The 19,706-nt window shown below is 43.5% G+C and overlaps 1 pseudogene; it reads left to right on the top strand.

Annotated features, from left to right (window-relative positions):
* The first annotated feature begins 294 nt into the window (after window positions 1-294).
* LOC134390189 (mortality factor 4-like protein 2) lies at window positions 295-10,567 on the top strand (annotated as a pseudogene).
* Window positions 10,568-19,706: the final 9,139 nt, after the last annotated feature.

Raw genomic sequence — 19,706 nt, forward strand, 5'->3', positions numbered from 1 at the left:
CCTGATTGCAGAATCTTGGATGATTTCACAAAAGTTCTTCATCTTTGCAGAACCTGCTTTCCTTTCCAGGTTATGTCTCCTACTTCATCCTTCGAGACCATCCCAGAAGATCTATAAGAGTCCATCTGGGAACTCACTAGGCGTTCTTGGAAGGAAAAGAAGGAAGATTGTTGGTTGGAATAAATACAGGGTTGAATGAGTTCCAGAAAGCAGGGTTCTCAAACTCATGGACAACAATTTGTGGAACAAAACAACTTCAAAAAACCAACTAGAAGCAACACTCAGAGAAGTAAGATGAGAGGGGCCTGTTCAGGAAAGAAGACAGCTGGTCCACAGCAGAAGAATCTTGAACCAGCTCTCCCAGGATGATGGTGGGGGTCGCTCAGCACAGAACCTCCCTTCAGGATCCATTAGGAAGAAAAAAAAAAAAAACAGAAGACTCATGGAAATGGAGATAGTGGCAGTGCCAGCGAAGCACTTCAGCCCCCTCGGAAGAAAAGGGCCCATGTGCACCATACTGTTGAAAGTGAACTGGTATTTAAGAACAGGATGGAAGTTAAAGTGAAGATTCTTGAAGAATTAAAACCATGGCATGTTGAGGACTGGGACTTAGTTACGAGGCAGAAGCAGCTCTTTCAACTCCTAAGAGAAACACATATGCCATTCTGGAAGAGTATGTGAATTGCAAGAAATCACAGGGAAACATCAATAGTAAGGAATATGCAGTTAATGAAATGTGGCAGGAATAAAAGAATATTTCAACGTGATGTTGGCACTCAGCTGCTTGACAAATTTGAGAGGCTCCAGTATGCTGCAATCCTCTCAGCTCACCCTGATGCACCAATGTCATAGTTTTACAGAGCGCCACAACTACTGAGATTATTTGCAGGAATCAGAGCAATGTTGGCATATACACCCCTTGATGAGAAGAGCCTTGTGTTATTCTTGGGCTATTTGCATGAATTCCAAAAATATCTAGCAAAGAATTCCACAAGGATTGCAAGCTTTTTTTCTCATTTCAAAGTTGCTAGTGTATGCAGTAATTCGACAAAGAATAAACATTCAGTAAAACATTTTGTTGCCTAGCCTAGTTGATCATATTCCTTGAACGCTGGTGGTTCTATCCCTTTGACACTACACAATTTCCTATATGTGTTAATGCTACTGATTTAATGTCCTGATCAATCATGCTAATTAATGCACGATTAATCCCAGTTACTACCCTGATTCCTAGTGCCAAATGATTCAACTTAATGTATATACATGAAAACCCATGCAATTGTGCTCTTTTTTATTAATGGTGCTTGAAGTGAAACAGCCCATCCTATCTGCAAGTCCATCTATGCTATTTCTTAGGTATACAATCTTTGTTTAAGTTGCTGAAGGATGGTGGTTTGTTTAATGGTTTTTGTATTTGATTCTAATGCACATTCTAACATGATAGAGTCAATGCATCATTGTGTAACCAAGTTTTTGTGGAAAAGTTGATATTTTAGCAATTGTATTTCAGATCTTAAATAAAATTTGATTCTAAATTTCAAAGCAGCAAAAAACCAAAATACATGAAGTAAAAATTGATAGAACTACCAGTAAAAAATGAATTTACAATCATAATTAGAGATTTCAATACTCACCTCTCAATAATAGAACAAATAAATAGAAAATGAGTAAGGATCTAGAAGGTGTGAACATCATCAAACACCTTAATATTATTGACATGTATAGAAGACCGGAATGCGTATTCTTTTTAGTGTACATGGAGCTTTTACCAAAATAAACCATATTCTGGCCATAGAACAGGTCTCAATAAATGTGAAAGGATTCAAAGCATACTAAGTATGTTCTGTGACCATAACAAAATTAAATTAGAAATCAATAATGGGAGGGCCGAGCCTGTGGCGCACTCAGGAGGGTGCTGCGCTGGGAGCGCAGCAACGCTCCCAGCGGCCGCGGGTTCGGATCCTATATAGGAATGGCCGGTGCACTCACTGGCTGAGTGCCGGTCACGAAAAAAGAAAAAAAAAAAAAAAGAAATCAATAATGGGAAAATCTGGAAAATCCTCAAATATTTGGAAACTAAATGATACACTTTAAATAACTTATGAGTTAAAGTCAATGGGGAAATTAGTATTTTGAGCTGAATGAGAGTGAAAACACAACATGTCAAATTTGTACAATGCCACTAAAGCACTGCTTGGAAATTTATAGCACTACCTATATTAGGAAAAAAGAAAGTCTCAAATCAGTGACCTCAGTTTTCACCAAAGCAAACTAGAAAAAGAAGCATAAAGTGATTCCCAAGTAAGGAGAAGAAAGGAAATAATACAGATAAGAGCATAAGTCAATGGAATAGAAAACAAAAGGAAAATAGAGAAAATCAACGAAACCAAAAGCTGGTTCTTTGAAAGTAATAAAATTGATCAACTTCTAGCCAAAGTGATCCGGAAAAGGAGAGGTGACACAGATTACCAATATCAGCAGTCACTGTGGAGCATCACCGTAGGTTCTACCGATATTCAATGATAACAAGGGAACGCTACGAACAACTTAGGCCAATTAACTTGACAATTTAGATGAAGGAATTCCATCTAATACACAACCTGCAAACGCTCACTCAAGTAGAAATAGGTGTCCTCAGTAAACTTATAAGTAAAAAACAAATTGAATTCTTACTTAAAAACTTTTCCACAAAGAAAGCTCCAGCGCATATGGCTTCACTGGTAAATTGTATTAAACCTATAAGGAAGAAATAATACTAATTCTACACAAACCCTTCTAGAAAATTGAAGAACAGAAAATACCTCGTATCTAAGTGAAACCAGTGTTATGATATGAAATCAAGACAAACAAGAAAAAAAAAAACACAGACTAGTATCTCTCATGAACATAGGAACAAAAAGCCTAAACAAAATTTTAGCAGATCAAATTTAACAATATATAAAAAGGAAAATACATTATGACCACATAGGGTTTATCCCAAGAATACAAGTTTCATCTAACATTTCAAAAGTTACAGTTAGATAGGAGGAATAAGTTCTACTGTTCCATTACACAGTAGGGTGACTCTAGTTAACAGTAATATATTATATATTTCAAAATAGCTAGAATTTGAATGCTCTCACCTCAAAGAAATGATAAATGTCTGAGGTGTTAATTACCATAATTTGATTACGTATTTTATACATGTATTAAACATCACACTGCTCCATAAATATGTACAAATGTGTCTAAATTAAAAATAAATTAATTAAACTGGCTAGCCAGTTAGTTCAGTTAGTTAAACCATGTTGTTATAACACTGACGTCAAGGGTTCAGAGCCCTGTACCAAGCAGCTGCAAAAAAAAAAAAAAAAAAAAGACAAAAAAAAAAATCAGTGTAATTCACCATGATGACAAACTTAGAAAAGACAATCCATATGTACAGCTCAATAGACACAGAAAAAGAATTTGAAAAAATAATCCAACATGCATTACTGCTGGAAAAAGAAAGTCAACAAACAAGGAATAGAAGAGAACTTAAATAGGCTCTATGAAAATCTTACAATAATATCATATTTAATGGTGAATGATTGAATGCTTTTCCCCACAATCAGAAAGCAAAACATGGATGTCTACTCTCATCACATCTATTAGACATCATGCTGAGGTTCAGTAAGGCAAGAGCCAGTACATTAAGGTAAGAAAAAGAAATAAAATGCATCAAGATTGGGAAGGAAGAATTGTTTATTTGCAGAAAACATGAACATCTATGCATAAAATCTGGTGTGACCTATAAAAAAGCTCCTAGAGCTAATAAAGGAGTTTTGTAAAGTTGCCAGAAAAAGATTTAAATCTAAAGCAATTTTATTTCTATATACTAGCAATAAATAATTGGGAACTAAAATTTTAAGAAATTTCCAAGTACAACAGTATAAAAAGAATGCAGTATCTAAAGATAACTATGTCAAAAAACGTGTAAGACATATACATTGAAAGTTATACAATACTACTGAAATTAAGGAAGACCGAAATTTATAGAGAAATATATCTTGTTTATAATTCAGAAGACTAAATATATTGTTAAGCTGTCAGTTATCCAGTTTGATCACTAGAATCAACATAATCCCATTCAAAATCCCACCAGGATTTTGTTGTTGTTGTTTTTTATAAAAAATGTGGGGCCGAGCCCGTGGCGCATTCAGGAGAGTGCAGCGCTGGGAGCACAGCGACGCTCCCGCTGCTGGTTTGGATCCTATATAGGAATGGCCAGTGAACTCACTGGCTGAGTACTGGTCACAAAAAAGACCAAAAAAAAAAATGTGAAGCTGATTCTACAGTTCTTATGGAAAATAGAAAGGTCCTAGAGTAGACCACACATTACATAATTTCAAGACTTTATAAGTAATCAGGACAGCTGACAAATAGATCATTGAAACAGAATAGAGAATCCAGAAATAGATCCACACATATCTGGCAATGAACTTCTGACAAAGGTGGAAAGAAAATTAAATGGAGAAAAGAATGTCTTTTCAACAAATGGAACTATTGGCTCTTTCTGTGCAAACAATCACCCATACCTCGTGTCATATTCATAAACTCATTCAAAATGGGTTATAGACTTTAATGTAAAACATAAAACTATAAAACTTGTAGGAAAAACAAGAGAAAATTTCTGTTGAACTTGGGTTAGGCAAAGATTTCTTAGATTTGACATCAGAAGCATGATTCATGAAAGTGAAAGTTGATAATTTGGACTTTATCAAAACAAACACTTTTCAAAGTAAACAATAAATACAAACCACAGACTGGGAAAAATTCACTACAGAGCATCTGCTTAATAAAGGACTTGTATCCAAAATATATAAAGAACTCTTAAAGCTCATTTGAGAAAAAAGCCCAGAAAAACATAACCCAGTAAAATAAACACTTTACCAAAGATTTGTGGGTAGCAAAGAAGCACATTTTAAAATGCTCAGCATCATTAATTGTCCAATTTAAACAACAATGAGTTACCACGACACATTTATTAGAATAGCTAAAATTTGAAAGACTGATTATACCAAGTGCCACGTTTTGTTTTGTTGTTTAATATTCTGGAAACCATATTTTATATATAGCAGTATAAAAAATTATTTTGTTTCTTTTTTATAGCTGCACAGTATTCTTTGGTTTATTCAATGTCTCTTTTATTGATGGACATTTTATTTCCACTCTTGTTACTATAAATAAAACTGGAGTAACATAGTTTTGTGCATATATGTTTTCAACATCCGTTGTTCTCCAATATCTTTGAGATAGAGCTTTAGAAGTGGGATTGTTGAGTCAATGTGTAAATACACACTTAACTTAGGGCGATGTTGCAAAATTCCCATTCATAGGGGTTGTATCATTTTGCATAGTGATCAGCAATGCATGAGAGTGGCTATTTTCACCACATTCACTCACCAGCAGAGTACAAGGTATATCAAAAAGCTTATGGAAAGATTCGTATTATCTTTTAATTCTGTTTTTCCACATACTTTTTGAAGTATCCTCACATGTGGTCACATAATTGGATCTGGCCAAGGTAAGTGAGAAATGGTGTCTCAGTGTAGGCTTTATTTGTATTTCTTTTATTATGAACAGGGCAGAGTGTGTTTCCATATGTCTACAAGCTATTTATATTTCTTTTCCCAGATCCGTTCATTCTTTCAGCCCATTTTTCCATAGGTTTGTTGGCCACTTTCTTCTCTATTTGTGAAGCTTTTTATATTTTAGAAATATTAATCCCTTTTAATTTGTTACAAATATATTTTCTCAGGTTGTCACCATCAAATTTTGCTTATTTTGCAATTTTTGGGGTGGGGGACTGGGCAAGGTTTTCTATATTTAAATAATCAAGTTTACAAATCTCTTCCCTTGTTGCTCCTAGAGTTTGAGACATAATTAGGATGTCCCAACGCATGCGACATAGAAATTCACTTAGCTCCTATGGTGAGTGAGCCCCATTCTTCACCTCCCCCTGCTTGAATGCTTCCGCTTGGCTGCCCACGAAGGCCCCGCCCACGCAGCGCCATCTGACTTGTGCACAGTGTTCACTATCATCCCCATGGTTACAGTGTTCTCAGTGTTCAGTGGCCGAAGAGCCGGCCAGGGGACAGACGGATTTCAGTCTACTCTGTGAGCCGGATGGTCTCCATTAAAGGAGATGGTGAAGGAGACAAGCCCTGTGCCTTGGGCTGGATGGTATCCATGAGAGGAGAAGGTGAAGGAGATGAGTCCTATGCTGTAAGAAGGATGGTCTCCATGAGAGGAGATGATGAAAAAGACGAGTTCTGTGCCTTGAGCGAGACAGTCACCGTGAGAAGAGGCAGTGAAGGTGACAAGTCCTGTGCCGTTCAGCAGGGAAGCGTCTCACCCCCTACCTGTCCATACGTGATGTTGGCAGTCGCTGCCATTGTGCCTTCTGTTGCCACGTCGGACAGGGCGCTTTGGGGACCCCTGTCAGTGCTGTACAAAGCCCTCACAGCCAAGCTGCTGGAGATGACGATCCCCGTTCCCACGGAGGGACCCCAGTTCTGGCAGGTGGGTGGATGAGTTCTGAGTGGAGTGGGTGCCCTGACCGGCCTGGCCAAGGAAATGGAGTATGTCAGGCCTGAGGCATGCAGGATGTTGCTGTGCTGTTTAGGGAGGCTAGTGGGAATGTACTTGAAGTGTCATCACTTGCTCATTTCTTACATAACAGTTAGAAGTGGCAGGTGCTGTGTTATCTTTAAAGCCACTATCCAAACACTGAGAGCCAGCGTGTCTTTTCCCAGTGGCCCCTGGCACTGTTGAGGGATGGAGTCAGTATGGTAGTTAACTCGGGTACTTGTAGAAGGCAGCAAAAACAGTGTGCAGCTGGCAGGTGTTCAATGGACTATCTCCCAGGAAACATTTTAAATTAAGGCACCAAGTTTTAAAGACACTTAAATTCAGGGATTATCTAGACCAGTTACCATGAGCTATCTGATTTAGCATGTGTCCTTGTTACATAAGAGTAGACCAAAATTAAAGTTTAAATTTTTAGAGGAATAAGACATCCATTACCATCATATTGGTTTTATTTGCAGCCATGAAACTTGATTACTTATACTATATTTAAATTTTTTGTCTTACTTTTTTTTTTAAAAGTAATAAGATCCAATTAACCAAGAGAAAAGTATGATCCAGAGGGACTCTAGCTATGTGTTGGACAAAATGATGTGGCAGGGTCTCTGTTAACTGGAAATATATGCCCAACTTAAAGACGTTTAGACTGGTAATATTTAAAAACACTACGAGTCAAACAAGAAATGAGACTGCCAACATCCTGTCTTTCTTGAAGCAGTAAGAACTATTGAAGCTTTTTGAGGGGGTTGTTATCTGGTGGATTTTGCAATAGAATTTCTATGGCTGACTCTTTCTGACTGCATTATTGCAAATTTCTTTAAGGCTTCCCATTATTTCTAATATGTCTATTTCAGGTTGTTGCTACATTGCATGATGATGTTCAGCCTGGGCCAGATTTCTTTGGACTGCCATGGGAACCTGTACTTGTAACAGCATTCTTGGGAATTGTTTCATTTGGTATATTCTTCTGGAGAACTGTCCTTGTTGTGAGTAAATTAATTTATACTTTAACTCATAAATGCAAGGGATGTTTTATAATCACTGGCCCTTTTATTTGCTTCTTTTTCAGTAACATAAGTGCAAATTAATGATTATACTTCAAGCTAACCTCATAAAATAGTGTTCTAAAATTTGTCTTTTAGACTTCAGTGAATAAGATAACATGTATAAACTCAATTGGAAAAGTTCTATTTATGAATCCTTTTTATCAAAACCTAAAGATTAAGAATGAGGAGGGTGCACGTATGCACTATTAGAATTGGGAATTCATACAGCCACTCTGAAAAGTAGTTTAGTGATATGTATAAGAAGCCTTACAAATGGTCATATCCTTTTATATAGTATAATATCATGTCTAATTATCTGTCCTAAAGAAACTTCCAATCATGCATTAAAGATCATATACAAGGGCATTCAGTGGGAAAGTACTTATTAGAGTGAAAACTTGTCAGAACCTAAGTGATCCCTATGGTAGGGGAATTGTTAAATTATTGTATATCCATATAATGGGATATAAGGTGGCTTTACATATTTCAAAGACATTGGAGCACAGAAAGTGCTCTCAATTTAACGTGAAGTGGAAAAAAGCAGAAACCAAGACTTTAAAGTATACATAAACTGTGTGTTATATAAAACACATATGTATACACACACACACACACAGAAAAAATGCTGCAAGGAAATACAATAGAAGGATAAAAATTCTCATATCTACGAGATGAAGTAATTTTTCAGTTTTTTCCCCTGACATATACAAGTATTTGCCAGATTTTCTGATTTGATGATGTGCTCAGAAAATATCTTATTTGGAAATGCAGATTATATAATTTTCAGACACTATTAAATTTTTTTATCCTTTTTTTCTGTACAGAATTTGACTTTCAGACATATATATGTATGTATATGTGTGTATACTCCTACATACTTTTTCTCATACTGTATGTCGTTCTGCTTCACACTTGTTTCACATAATGGGGGGAAATTATTCTGTGTAAATGAACTGTGCAAATGAAAAGTTTTCATTTGAAACTTAACAGTTAAAGTGTCCAAAAGCACTGAATGCAATTCTTTCTAAAACTGTGTACTGTATTGTTTTATTAATTTCTTAATTATATTACATTGGACATATTATTGTTAATAAGTTTCCTCTCCTTGCCCAATTGATTGTAAAATCACTCCTAAAAGAAGGATTTCTTTTGCCTGGATTCTCCAACCTCATGAGGTTTTTCCTCAGATAAAAGGAAAAGGGGAGAATAAAAGTGTGAACAGAAGGGGAAAAGGTGAAAACATTTTATATTTCCTACTCTTCTCTCTCCCATTTATAAAAACCCTAACACCTGTTTTGATTGGCACAAGGTTATGTAGTCTCTTTGTCCTGTTGCTTCTCAGCCTTAGCATTTGCCTTTTGGAAGCCTGGTCCCAATGTGACTTTTAGTTTCGGTGAAAGGGAGCAATGGAAGCTTACTCTCTCATTAGCTAGGCTGTGACAGTAGAGAAATAGCCATTTCTTTCCATGTTGGAATTTTCTGAATGCATTTTCCTGGAACAGCATTATTGTAAGTGGTGTTCAGATACTGTAGTAATAATGAGATACCATGGATGATTTTGTGGACTGGTCTGAAAATCCCATCACCATTTATAACATTTGAAAGGGGAAATGTATTTGGAGGTCTAAAGAAATGCAGTAGTATTTTTTTTTAATTAGTTACTGCTTGGATTTTATTATGCTGTAAATTTAGAGCTGTCTTCAGGGGGTGATTTAGTTTTTACACTTTTAGAAAGATGTTAGCTATTGTTTCTCTTGTCTCTTGTGCATTTGGCTCTAGCAGTCTTCCCTTCCCTGTCAGATGTATGATCACTGTTTATAGTGGCCTGGGAAAATTAAACGATCTAACTCATGAGAAGTATTTCTTCTTCTTTTTTTTTTTTTTTTTTTTACTAAATGCCCTGTTTATTTGGCAGACAATTTCAGAAATGTACAGTCACAATTTGTAGGCTGAGAAATCTCTGTGGAGTTGTTACTTCACAACTACCCTTCACAAAAGCAGTAATGACAGCTTCTCGGCACATTAACCAGTCATTTTTGTTTGAAGTGAACATAGTGAGAATGGATTTTTCATTCCTTTTTATTCTCTGCATTTTAAATATGGAAATGAAGAGCTACTGTGGTGAATGGAGGGAGTGACTGCCTTAGAGGGACATCACAGTGTGTATGGTGTGGCTTCTTTATTAATCAGGAGTCATCTCCATTGATAACCTTTGACAGTCCTCTTCCTTTTCCCTTCCATTCGCAGACACAAGTTTCACTCACTGTCACTGTCACTTGGAGAGGCCACAGTCAGAAGAAGACGGCCGGCCTTGGAAGATGGAACATACCCAGCCCACAACCTCCAGCGAATGACACCATTAGTCACCTAATTAACACAACAGTAACAGGGTTTTGAAGAGCTGTGCCTGGCGGGTACTGGGGTCCAAACCCTTGACCTCTACAGGCATCTTCTAGAGGTGATGCTGCCCGGTGCAGGTGGATGCCCCCTACCCACCTGCACATGCACCAACTTGACCCCAAGCCCACGTCAGGGACGCAGCCTGATCAGATTCACGCATGTGCAAAGGTGCTCACTGTGGCATGTAGGGAACATGGCAGCCACTGAGACCAGGGGCCAGAGCCCATGGTGCCAGCCCAAGATTCTGACAGGCTTTCTCCCAGAGTGTGGGCTGAGGGTCAGGTAAGGCAGCATCCCAACCACAACCAGCCAGTGACCACATGTGCACGAGGCGCCAGCACTGCCTAGAAACCCGACTTCAGGAGCCTCAGTGTCATGGCAAAACGCACTGGTGTGGTCAGTGAGGCATAGTGAGCCCACCGGGGCCCCTGACCATGCAGCGCCAGGCAGGACATGGCCTCCACGGACCAGCGGCAGGGTTCCTGGCCCTCCACACGGGCAAGATCCGCTAATGCAAGCCACGAGGGCCCATGGTCCTGGCCAAGCCCCAACCAGGACCTGCACTCTCACCACGGATTCGTCACTTCCCCCTGGATATTCTCACAGTCTGCTTCCCAGTCACCCAACCTGGGAACCCCACACTTGTGTCACCCCACTCAGGCACTGAAGACGCCATCCTGAAGACTGGGGTCATGGACATACAAGGGCTCAAGTTCATGAGAGGAAGCAGGGCTGGGGCTTTGTCACCACCATAGGCAGAAGAGCGAGGACGGGAGCCGCACCATCTGTCCCCAGCCCTGGGCTCGCAAGGACCCTGGAAGGAGTGCCCCCTTTCTACTGAGGTCCCAGGCGCCAGCTGCAGAGGGACGTGCCAAGCAGGACGTGGGACCAGAGAACAGAGACTCTCCCCATGCACACTTCCCAGGACCCAGCGCCAGGCAGGACAGAGCGGGGAGGCCAGCAGCAGCACCGACAACAGGAGAGGCAGAGCTTCCCGCGCCTGAGGCTGCCCCAGGTGGGGCTCGAGCACCACCAAACAGACCTCCCTCATCTGTTACCAAGATAAAGGGCCAAATGGCTGTGGGGTCATCTCAGAAAGAAAGAGCCCTGTGACATTTGCAATTTGAATACTGGTGGCGACATAAAAAATGTCTTTATGGAGAAGGCAAAGAGCCTGTGTTTTCAGGTGCTCTTTCAGGGCAGCTGGTTATTTTTACTACTGTCAGGACAGTTTTCCTGATTTAAGACCTGGCGTTCCTGCCCCCTGACCATCTCCCTGGGTAGACGCACACCCCCAGCATCTAGCTCCAGCGGCAGAAAGGCTCAGCGGCACGTGGGGGCATGGGAGGGCTTCATAGGAGCGAAATATCTTACCTGCTCCAGGGTCCAGATGAACAGGCCAGCACATGCAAAGAAGGGAAAAGGGAAAAAGAAACTAGATTCACATGCACACCAACAGAATACTGGAGTAGCAACAGGAAAGTTTGGGTTCTGATAAAACGTACAATTACATTAAAGACAACATTTACAAGACATGGTTGTATTTAAGGGCTTTTTGGCCAATTACAATGCAAAAATATGAACCAACTCACTCTCTATTATGTAAAAAAGTCACAAAGGGCTTCCCCGTGCCTCGGCTGGGAAAGGGGCCTTGTGTGGGTCTGTGGAAAGGGGACCCACACACCGCTGGCGAGTGCAGATGCAGAGCCACAGCCGCCCCTTCGGACGTCATGTGGAAAAGGCCCTCTTCCCACTGCTTTCCGAATCACTTGTTTAAGGAGGTGGCACAGTCTCCAGTAGCTCTGGTCCCTGTTCACCTTAAACTTGGAGATGCATGTGTATTTTTGCTTGATTTTTAGCACTATTTTGTGCTACTGTAACATTTAACCTTGGTGGCTCACCATTCAGACCTTTCTGTAGCTTTTTAATCCCATGAAAGGCCGGGGCCCTCCTTGAAGCTCCAGTCCCACCCGTCAGTGTGCAAGACAAGAGGTCGTGAGAACATAAGAGGCAGCAATGAAAATCAGAGCAGTGACCTTTTTAACTGGTCCCTTTGCAGGGCAAGAGCCAGGAGAGGGTGACAAGCAGGTGGGGGCCCCATGACCCTCAGCTCGGCAGCCCCTGCACCTGCCCGGGAAGAGAGCACCCTGTGGAGAAAAAGGAATGAAAGAAACAGCAAACATGGGCCACCCTTCCCGTCCCAGCACCCTGCCTCTTGATTAAGGGACCAGGTATGCCTTGAAAAGCCACTTTCTGGAAACACCACCAGCCGGGCCTCCCCGGGGTGTCAGCCTCTTGAACCATCAGCACAAATGTTGTCAGAAGCCTCCTGGTCCTTCAGCAATTGGCCTGGATGTGAGGGAAGGGGTGTCAGGGGCGCCCTTGACCACTACAAGCTGCTCTAGGGCAGAAGGGCCACAATCTCCGCCCAGGGAAGGCCTGCGGGGACAGCAAGGGGCCCCAGGTGCTGGCAGGGCTCAAAGGGACAAAGGTTTTCATGGGCGAGAGCAGCTGAGCATAAATGGTGAGCGCCTGGCGTCAGCCTGGGTCAAGGTGGCCCACACAAAGCCCCCATGAGGAGCAGCCTTCTGGTGTTCCTCCCAAAATGTGCCATTAACCTCAGACTTTAACCTCGCAACTGCAAACTATGTGCGTGATGGGACCTTAAATAGGTCCTCTTAAAAGGAAAGCTCAAAAAGGGGACGTACAACAGTCACATGCTCACTAAGTCCAAGACAGATGCCACGCAGCCCCTCCGTCAGGCTCGGGCAACAGGGCAGAGCCAACTCCCAGCAGGGGAGGCCACCATCTTCCCACAGCTCCTGACCACAATGGACTTCTGTGGACAGGTGCCAAGTTTCCTCTGTTCAACAAGCACCTGAGAATACATGCTCCTGAGCACCTGGAGCCACCGGGGAAGGTGCTGCTGGGGCAGGGGGGGGCAGCGGTGATGACCAGCCTGGCTGGAAAGTGCGGGGTCTGTTCTTCTCAGGGACTGTCCTGGGCACCCACAGTCCCCCATTACCCAAGCTAGCACAAAGCCTGCCTTGGCTCACAAATGCCCTCACTCCCATCGGGTGACCCAAGTGCTGGGTGTGCTGAAGGGCATGACCCTCCAGTCCTCAAGGGCCCTGCAGTGTACCCACAGCCCCAGCCCAGGGTCAGGTGCTTGCTGGGGCCATCAGGTCAGTTCATTCACACGGGGATGCCCACCCTGTGATGTGGGCACCCAATCCAGCCTATACCAGCCCAGGATGGGGAAAGGTGCTCTTGATATGGAGAGGCACTCCAGCGAACTTGTCTGTCCCATGGCTGGCCCAACTGGAGAGTCCTGCAAAATACCAGCTGGGACTTCGACAATCACACAGTCTGTACCCCGCCCCCCAGGACAGGATACGAAAAGGAAGGGAAGTGAGGAATGTCCGGCCAGATCCAGCCCCTGTGTTCCTGTCCCACCTCTGGCCCCTCCGGGGAGACAGGACAGCCTGAACTTTTCACCTTGGGAACAGACACCCAGAGAAAGGCCACAGAGGTGTCTGCCTAGGAAGCAGGGTAGGGCAGCCTCCTGACCATCTGCAGCTTTTCCCCTACCATTCCCCCCTCCAAAAATGTGTATTGCCCGTTTTACAATCACCAGATGGCACCCCAGGAACTGCAGGCCCCTCATCGCCCACCCACTGTGACCACCTGACCTCTCATAAAGAGGACAAAGCCCAGGACCTGTGGCCACGCCCCCGGGCCCACAATGGATCAACACAGGACGCTTCAGGTCAGCAGGGCTGCATCTTGGGCACCATCCTGGGGCTGCCCCAGACCCCAGGACCACCATGGGAGGGAGCTGGAAGCTGAGGATTCTGTGCACAGGACCATCCACAAGCCCATCCCAGGGCTAGCACAGGCGCCACAGACAAGGAAGGAAGGAGAACCGTGTCCAGGACCAAACACAGAGGCTGCTCCCCCAGAGCTTATTTTTATCATCAAAGAACCTTCAGCCCACCACGAGGCCCCCACCCCTCATGAGTGCCATGCTTTAGGGCAGCAAAGCTCATTGTCATGACCAACGAACAAGACATCGTCACATCCTTTAAACACAGACGACACCACCTGCAACATGGCTTCACTTGAGGAAAGGCCACAGACAGCTGAGCCGGGCCTGGGATGCAGGGCATCCGTGCCCCCAGGTCTAAGTTTACACTCGTGTACCTGCAAAATCCACTGTCACCATCCCGCTCACTCTACCCAAGGCATGGCCACGACAAGGCCCTTCCCTCCCTCCTGGAGCTGAATGTGCAGAACGACATCACAACACAGCAGTAGGGGCTCCCAGGCCCTGCCACACTGCCCCACCAGTCTCCACACCTCTCCTGCTGCAGCTGCTCTTCAGCTGTGCTCACAGCCTCTCATGCCTCTGCTGCGCAGCCCTCATGAGCCAGAGGGATACTGGAAGTCTCACCTGTGCCAAGGAAGAAAATTAGGTAAAACTCTCCACTTGGCTAGAGAAAAGAAACCCACCGCAAGCCCCAGAACCAAACAAAACACGGCCCTGTGGCTGCCGTGCAGTTAGCTCAGCACTGCCTGGGGAGGCTGATGAGTCCCTGTCCACCTGGATGCACCTTGCCAGGTGGTGTGTGAGCTCTAGGGGAAACACTGAGAAGCCCCCTTTTCAAGAAGCCCGTGTCGAGAGGCCACTTATCCGTCAACCACAAGTACAGCAAAGCACCTTGGCAGGAAGCAAAACGCCCCTCAGGAGCAGTGACACTGCCACCGTCTCCTCTCCACTCCCACATTCAAAGCACTTTATTCCACACTTGGGTGCATCCTGTGGCCAAGGATGCGTGGCTCGATCCACCCCTGGCCCACCTCCAGAGCCCCAGCCCCTCACTCCACACCTGACCACAGCTTGTCTAGTGGCCTCCAAGGAGGAATCTGAGGGGTGAGAAACATGCACACTGGGCGGCAGCACAAAGGTCTCAATGGCCACCAGGAAAGCCCCACACAACAGCAGCAACACAGAGGCCCATCGGTGAGGGTCCTGCCACATGACATGCTCTATGCCACAGCTTCATGACCTGGAGGCATCTTGCCCAAGGCTGTGGAGTGAGATCAATTCCAGAACGCAAGCACCAGCTCCATGTAGGACTCTCACAATGGTCCTGAGCCCTGGCCCGTGGGAATGTGACATTCACAGGGGGTGGCCGCCACCTGTCCTGCAAGACCTCTGTCCGATGCCCAGGCAGCCACAGCCACCGGGGCAGCCACAGAGTGAAGGGCTCCAGGCTGCTGGAAAGTTCTCCAGCCTCCCATCAGAGCCAGCCTTGGGTTCAAGCTGTGACCTGGACCTTCTAGCATGTCTCCCAGGAGATGCAGAGTGCTTCCATTCACTTGAACCTACTCACAGACAGCATCACCACAGACCTCTGTCCTGAAACGGTCTGGAAGCAGAAAGCCCATGGAGTCAACTCACCACCCAAGACACCAGGCCACCAGGGCAGCCATGTTCTCTGCAGCTGGCTGTATCCCAGAAAGCAGGCTCGGGAGTGGGAATGGCAACACTGAGAGCCTCTCAGGCACTACCCTCCTCTGAACCAACCTCTCCCGGTGCCCAGCCACCACCTGGCTTTAGATGACAATGGAACGCAGCACTGAATGCATGGTCCCCAAAACCCTCATGGCCCACACCCCCCGGCACTACCCTCAAACCTGGCCAAATCCCAAAGTCATCCACCAGGCCTTCTGCTCTAGAGGAAGTCCCTAGAACAAATGGGATATTTAACAGGGAAGAGTTTCTCTCAAGACAACATGAGAAGGTACAGGCCGTTCTCACTGCTCTGCTCCAGCCGGAACAGCACCATGAACATGCCCCTTCCTCACTCTTAAAGGGATCAGACTGCCTGAAAATTTTGCAGACAAACAAAAAATTCAATCTTCTCTCAGCTCAAGCTGAATTCTGAGTGGCACGTGGCAGTCCTCCTTCCTAACGGCCAGCATCGCCCACTCACACAGATGTTCCTGAGAGTGCGGGGACATCAACCTCACTGCAGAGCTGCACGGCACCAGCTTGATGCGGTCCCAAGTCTAAATAGTCAAAATCAGTGCACTATGTTCGCCGTTGCTCCCGATGGAAATGAAAAGGCGGTAATGAAGATGCACACAAAATGAACCCAATGTAGCCAAAATTATTTCAAAAGGAAACACATCTTCTCACAATGGATATGCCAGTCAGCACAGTTCAGCAGCTTTTCAAGTCTGTCACCACAGAGCACGATTTGCTTACATTCCCCCTGAACTCGAGACACTCCCAAAGACCTGTCATCTCAAAGTCTCAAGTTATTCTTACTTTTTGCAGCTTTCAGTCCTAGAGTGACTGAGCAACAAGCGCACGACCACAGCCGCAGCCTGGGGAGGAAAGCCTCTGTGCTCTGCAGGTCAGGCCAGGCAAAGAGCAGCAACGCCGCTGTTTTTTTTTTTTTTTTGTCCCATCTCTCCGATGTAGTTTATGAAGAGGGTGCCTGGTTAGAGAAGCTGGAAGTCATTAACAGACGTGGCAAAAACCACACTGTGATGAGAGGGCCCACTTGCAGCCAAGTTAGAGCTACGGGCACCCACCACTCTCCCACCTGGAACAGTGAAAACCCAGACAAGATACAGGAGGTAACGGCCCTCGAGACTCTGGGCATCAGGTGGCAAAGCATGGTGATCCCCAAGAGACAGACAACCCCGCTGAGCCCTCCACCCCCCAGCTCACTGCCTGAGAGAGTTTCCTGGCAGTGAGAGGATCTAGAAGGGACCCAGTGGACCCCCGGAGTTCAAAGGACGGAGCAGCAGAGAGGAAAGCATGGCACAGGGGGAGCCCCGGGTCCACAGGGCCCCCCGAGAATTCAGCAGAACCAGATAAGGGCATATGAGTGAGGAAACTCCACCAGTCACTGAGAGGACCACAAGGAATAGGCCTGGGGTTCACATCCAGCTGGCAGTGGCCCCAGTGCCCATTGGGCAGACAAGAAAACCCCAAAATTCCTGGGGAAGTGGTAGAGAACTCAAAAGAGCCTTGCCTCAGTGGTGGGTAAAAACTAACCCTAGAGGGCCGAGCCCGTGGCGCTCTCGGGAGAGTGCGGTGCTGGGAGCACAGCGATGCTCCCGCCGAGGGTACAGATCCTATATGGAAATGGCCAGTGCACTCACTAGCTGAGTGCCGGTCACGAAAATGACAAAAAAAAAAACTAGCCCTAGAATGAACCCTGCTCTGGAACCACCTAAGAAAGCTAAAGATAGACCCAGGAGGGTCAAAATGTCTCCAACTAACTTAACTGCACCTCAGAACAAAGCTCAAGAAGATATAAAGAAACACAAAAACATTCAGCACCCAAACAGGTAAATTTCAAAATGTCTGGCATCCAAAAAGCAGGAAAATACGAACTGTAGTGAGGAGAACCATTGCTCAATTGAAACTGACCAGAACTGTCACAGACAAAAGAACTCACAGAGGACATTGGAACTGTTATTACAGCTGTATTCTGCATGTTTAAAAAGCTGAATAGAGACGTGAAAGATATGATCGAGTCCCAATTCAAACTTCTGGAGATGAAAACTACAATGCATGAGATGAAAAATGCACTAAGTAGGATTAACGGCAAAGTAGACACAGCAAAAGAGATGTGTGGACTTGAATACACAGTAATAAACTATCCAAAAACAAACACACAAAAAAGAACCCAAAAGGTGGAAAAGAGCACTGTGAGCCGGGTACTGCGGTACTTCAAAAGGCCCAACATATGGGTAACTGGGGGGCCCAGAGGAGACAGGGAGTAGAAAAAACATCTTTAGAAATCATGGCCAAAAATTTCCCAGACGTAACAAAAACTGTAAACCCCAAATGTTCAGTAAACCCCAAACACATGAAACATGAAGAAAACTACGGTGTGCATCATGATCAAGTGGCTGAAAAAAGTGACAAAGAGAAAATCTTAAGGGAAGACATGCTATGTAAAGAGGAACAAAAGGTCGTGAGCAGATTTCTCTTTGGAAACAACACAAGCAAAAAGATAGTGGAGCAGCATCTTTAATTAAAGTTCTGAAACTTTAAAAAAAAAAAGCTACAATTCATTACCAGCAGACTTGCACTACAAGGAACGTTAAAGGACATCCTTCAGTCAGAAGAAAAACAATACCAGATGGCATTCTATATCAACAAAAGGAATAAAAAGTAGCAGAATTGATAACTAATTGGTAAATATACAAGATTGTTTTTCACTAAAGTCCCTTTAAAAGATTGTTGTTTAATCATAAACAATAACAATGCATTACAAGCTTATAACATATTTAAAAGTAAACTGCATGATAACAGGAAGCAAGGAGGGGAGAACAGAAATATCCTATAGCAAAGTTCCTATACTACAGAAGAAGTGCTATACCATCATTTGAAGGTAGGCCATGGTAAGTTAAACGCAATAAGTATAAAGGTGTTATCAGTCAGCCCTAGAGAAATCACGAAGATAGAAAGTATTTGATTAATCCAAAAGAAAAGGGAAATCATTCAAAAAGGAAAGAACAGATGGGACAAACAGAAAATAACCGACAAGACAAAAGACTCAAACCGAATCTTATCAATAATCACATTAAATGTGACTGGAGTGAACACCCCAATTAAAAGGCAAAGATTGTCAGATTGGATTTAAAAAGCCATATGTGGCCTACAAAAAAAACCCTCATTTTAAATATAAGGACACAGACAGATTAAAAGTAAAAAAGTGGAATAAAAATACCATGCTAACAATAGTCAAAACAAAGCTATTAAAATACTAATATCAGACAAAGTAGATTTCAGAGCAAAAAATATTAACCAGAGACAATGGGAGACATTTTATGATAAGAGTCAAAGAACCAAAAAAGAAAATGACAACAACAACAACAACAACAACAACAAAAACTATACGCTCTGATGCACCTAATAACAAAGCTACAGAACACATGAAGCAAGAACTGACAGAACAGCAAGGAGACAAATCTACAGGTGGAACAGATGTCAGCACCCTTCCCTAAGTAACGGACAGAGCAGTAGACAGAAAACCAGCAAAGATATAGCAGATTTGAAACACTGTCAACAACTTGACCTCATCAACATTTCTATAACACTCCCCCCAACAATGGGAGAATACACATTCTTCTCAAGTGCACACAGAATATTTACTGAGATAGACCATGCTTTGGGTCATAGAACAGGTCTCAACAAATTCAAAAAGACTCATATCATACAAAGCAAGTTCTCTCACTACAATGAAATTCAATTAGAAATAAGTAACAGAAATATCTCTGGAAAAATCCCAAAGGTTTGAAAACTAAATAACAAACTTTTAAATAACCCACACATGAAAGAAGAGATCAAAAGTCAATTATTATGAACTGAATAAAAATAAAAACAACATATCAGAATTTGTGGGATAACACTAAAACAAGACTTAGGAGAAAACTCAAAGCACTGAATGCTTACATTGGAAAAAAAAGACTCCAAATAAATGATTCAGCTTCCAACTTAACTAGAAAAAGGGAAAATTCAACCCAAAGTAAGCCAAAGGAAATCATAAAGACCAAGATGTAAATAAATAAAAGAGAAAACATAAAAAATAATAGAGACAATCAATGAAACAAAAAGCT

Source organism: Cynocephalus volans, chromosome 11 (assembly GCF_027409185.1).
Source record: "Cynocephalus volans isolate mCynVol1 chromosome 11, mCynVol1.pri, whole genome shotgun sequence".
Taxonomy (NCBI): Eukaryota; Metazoa; Chordata; class Mammalia; order Dermoptera; family Cynocephalidae; genus Cynocephalus; species Cynocephalus volans.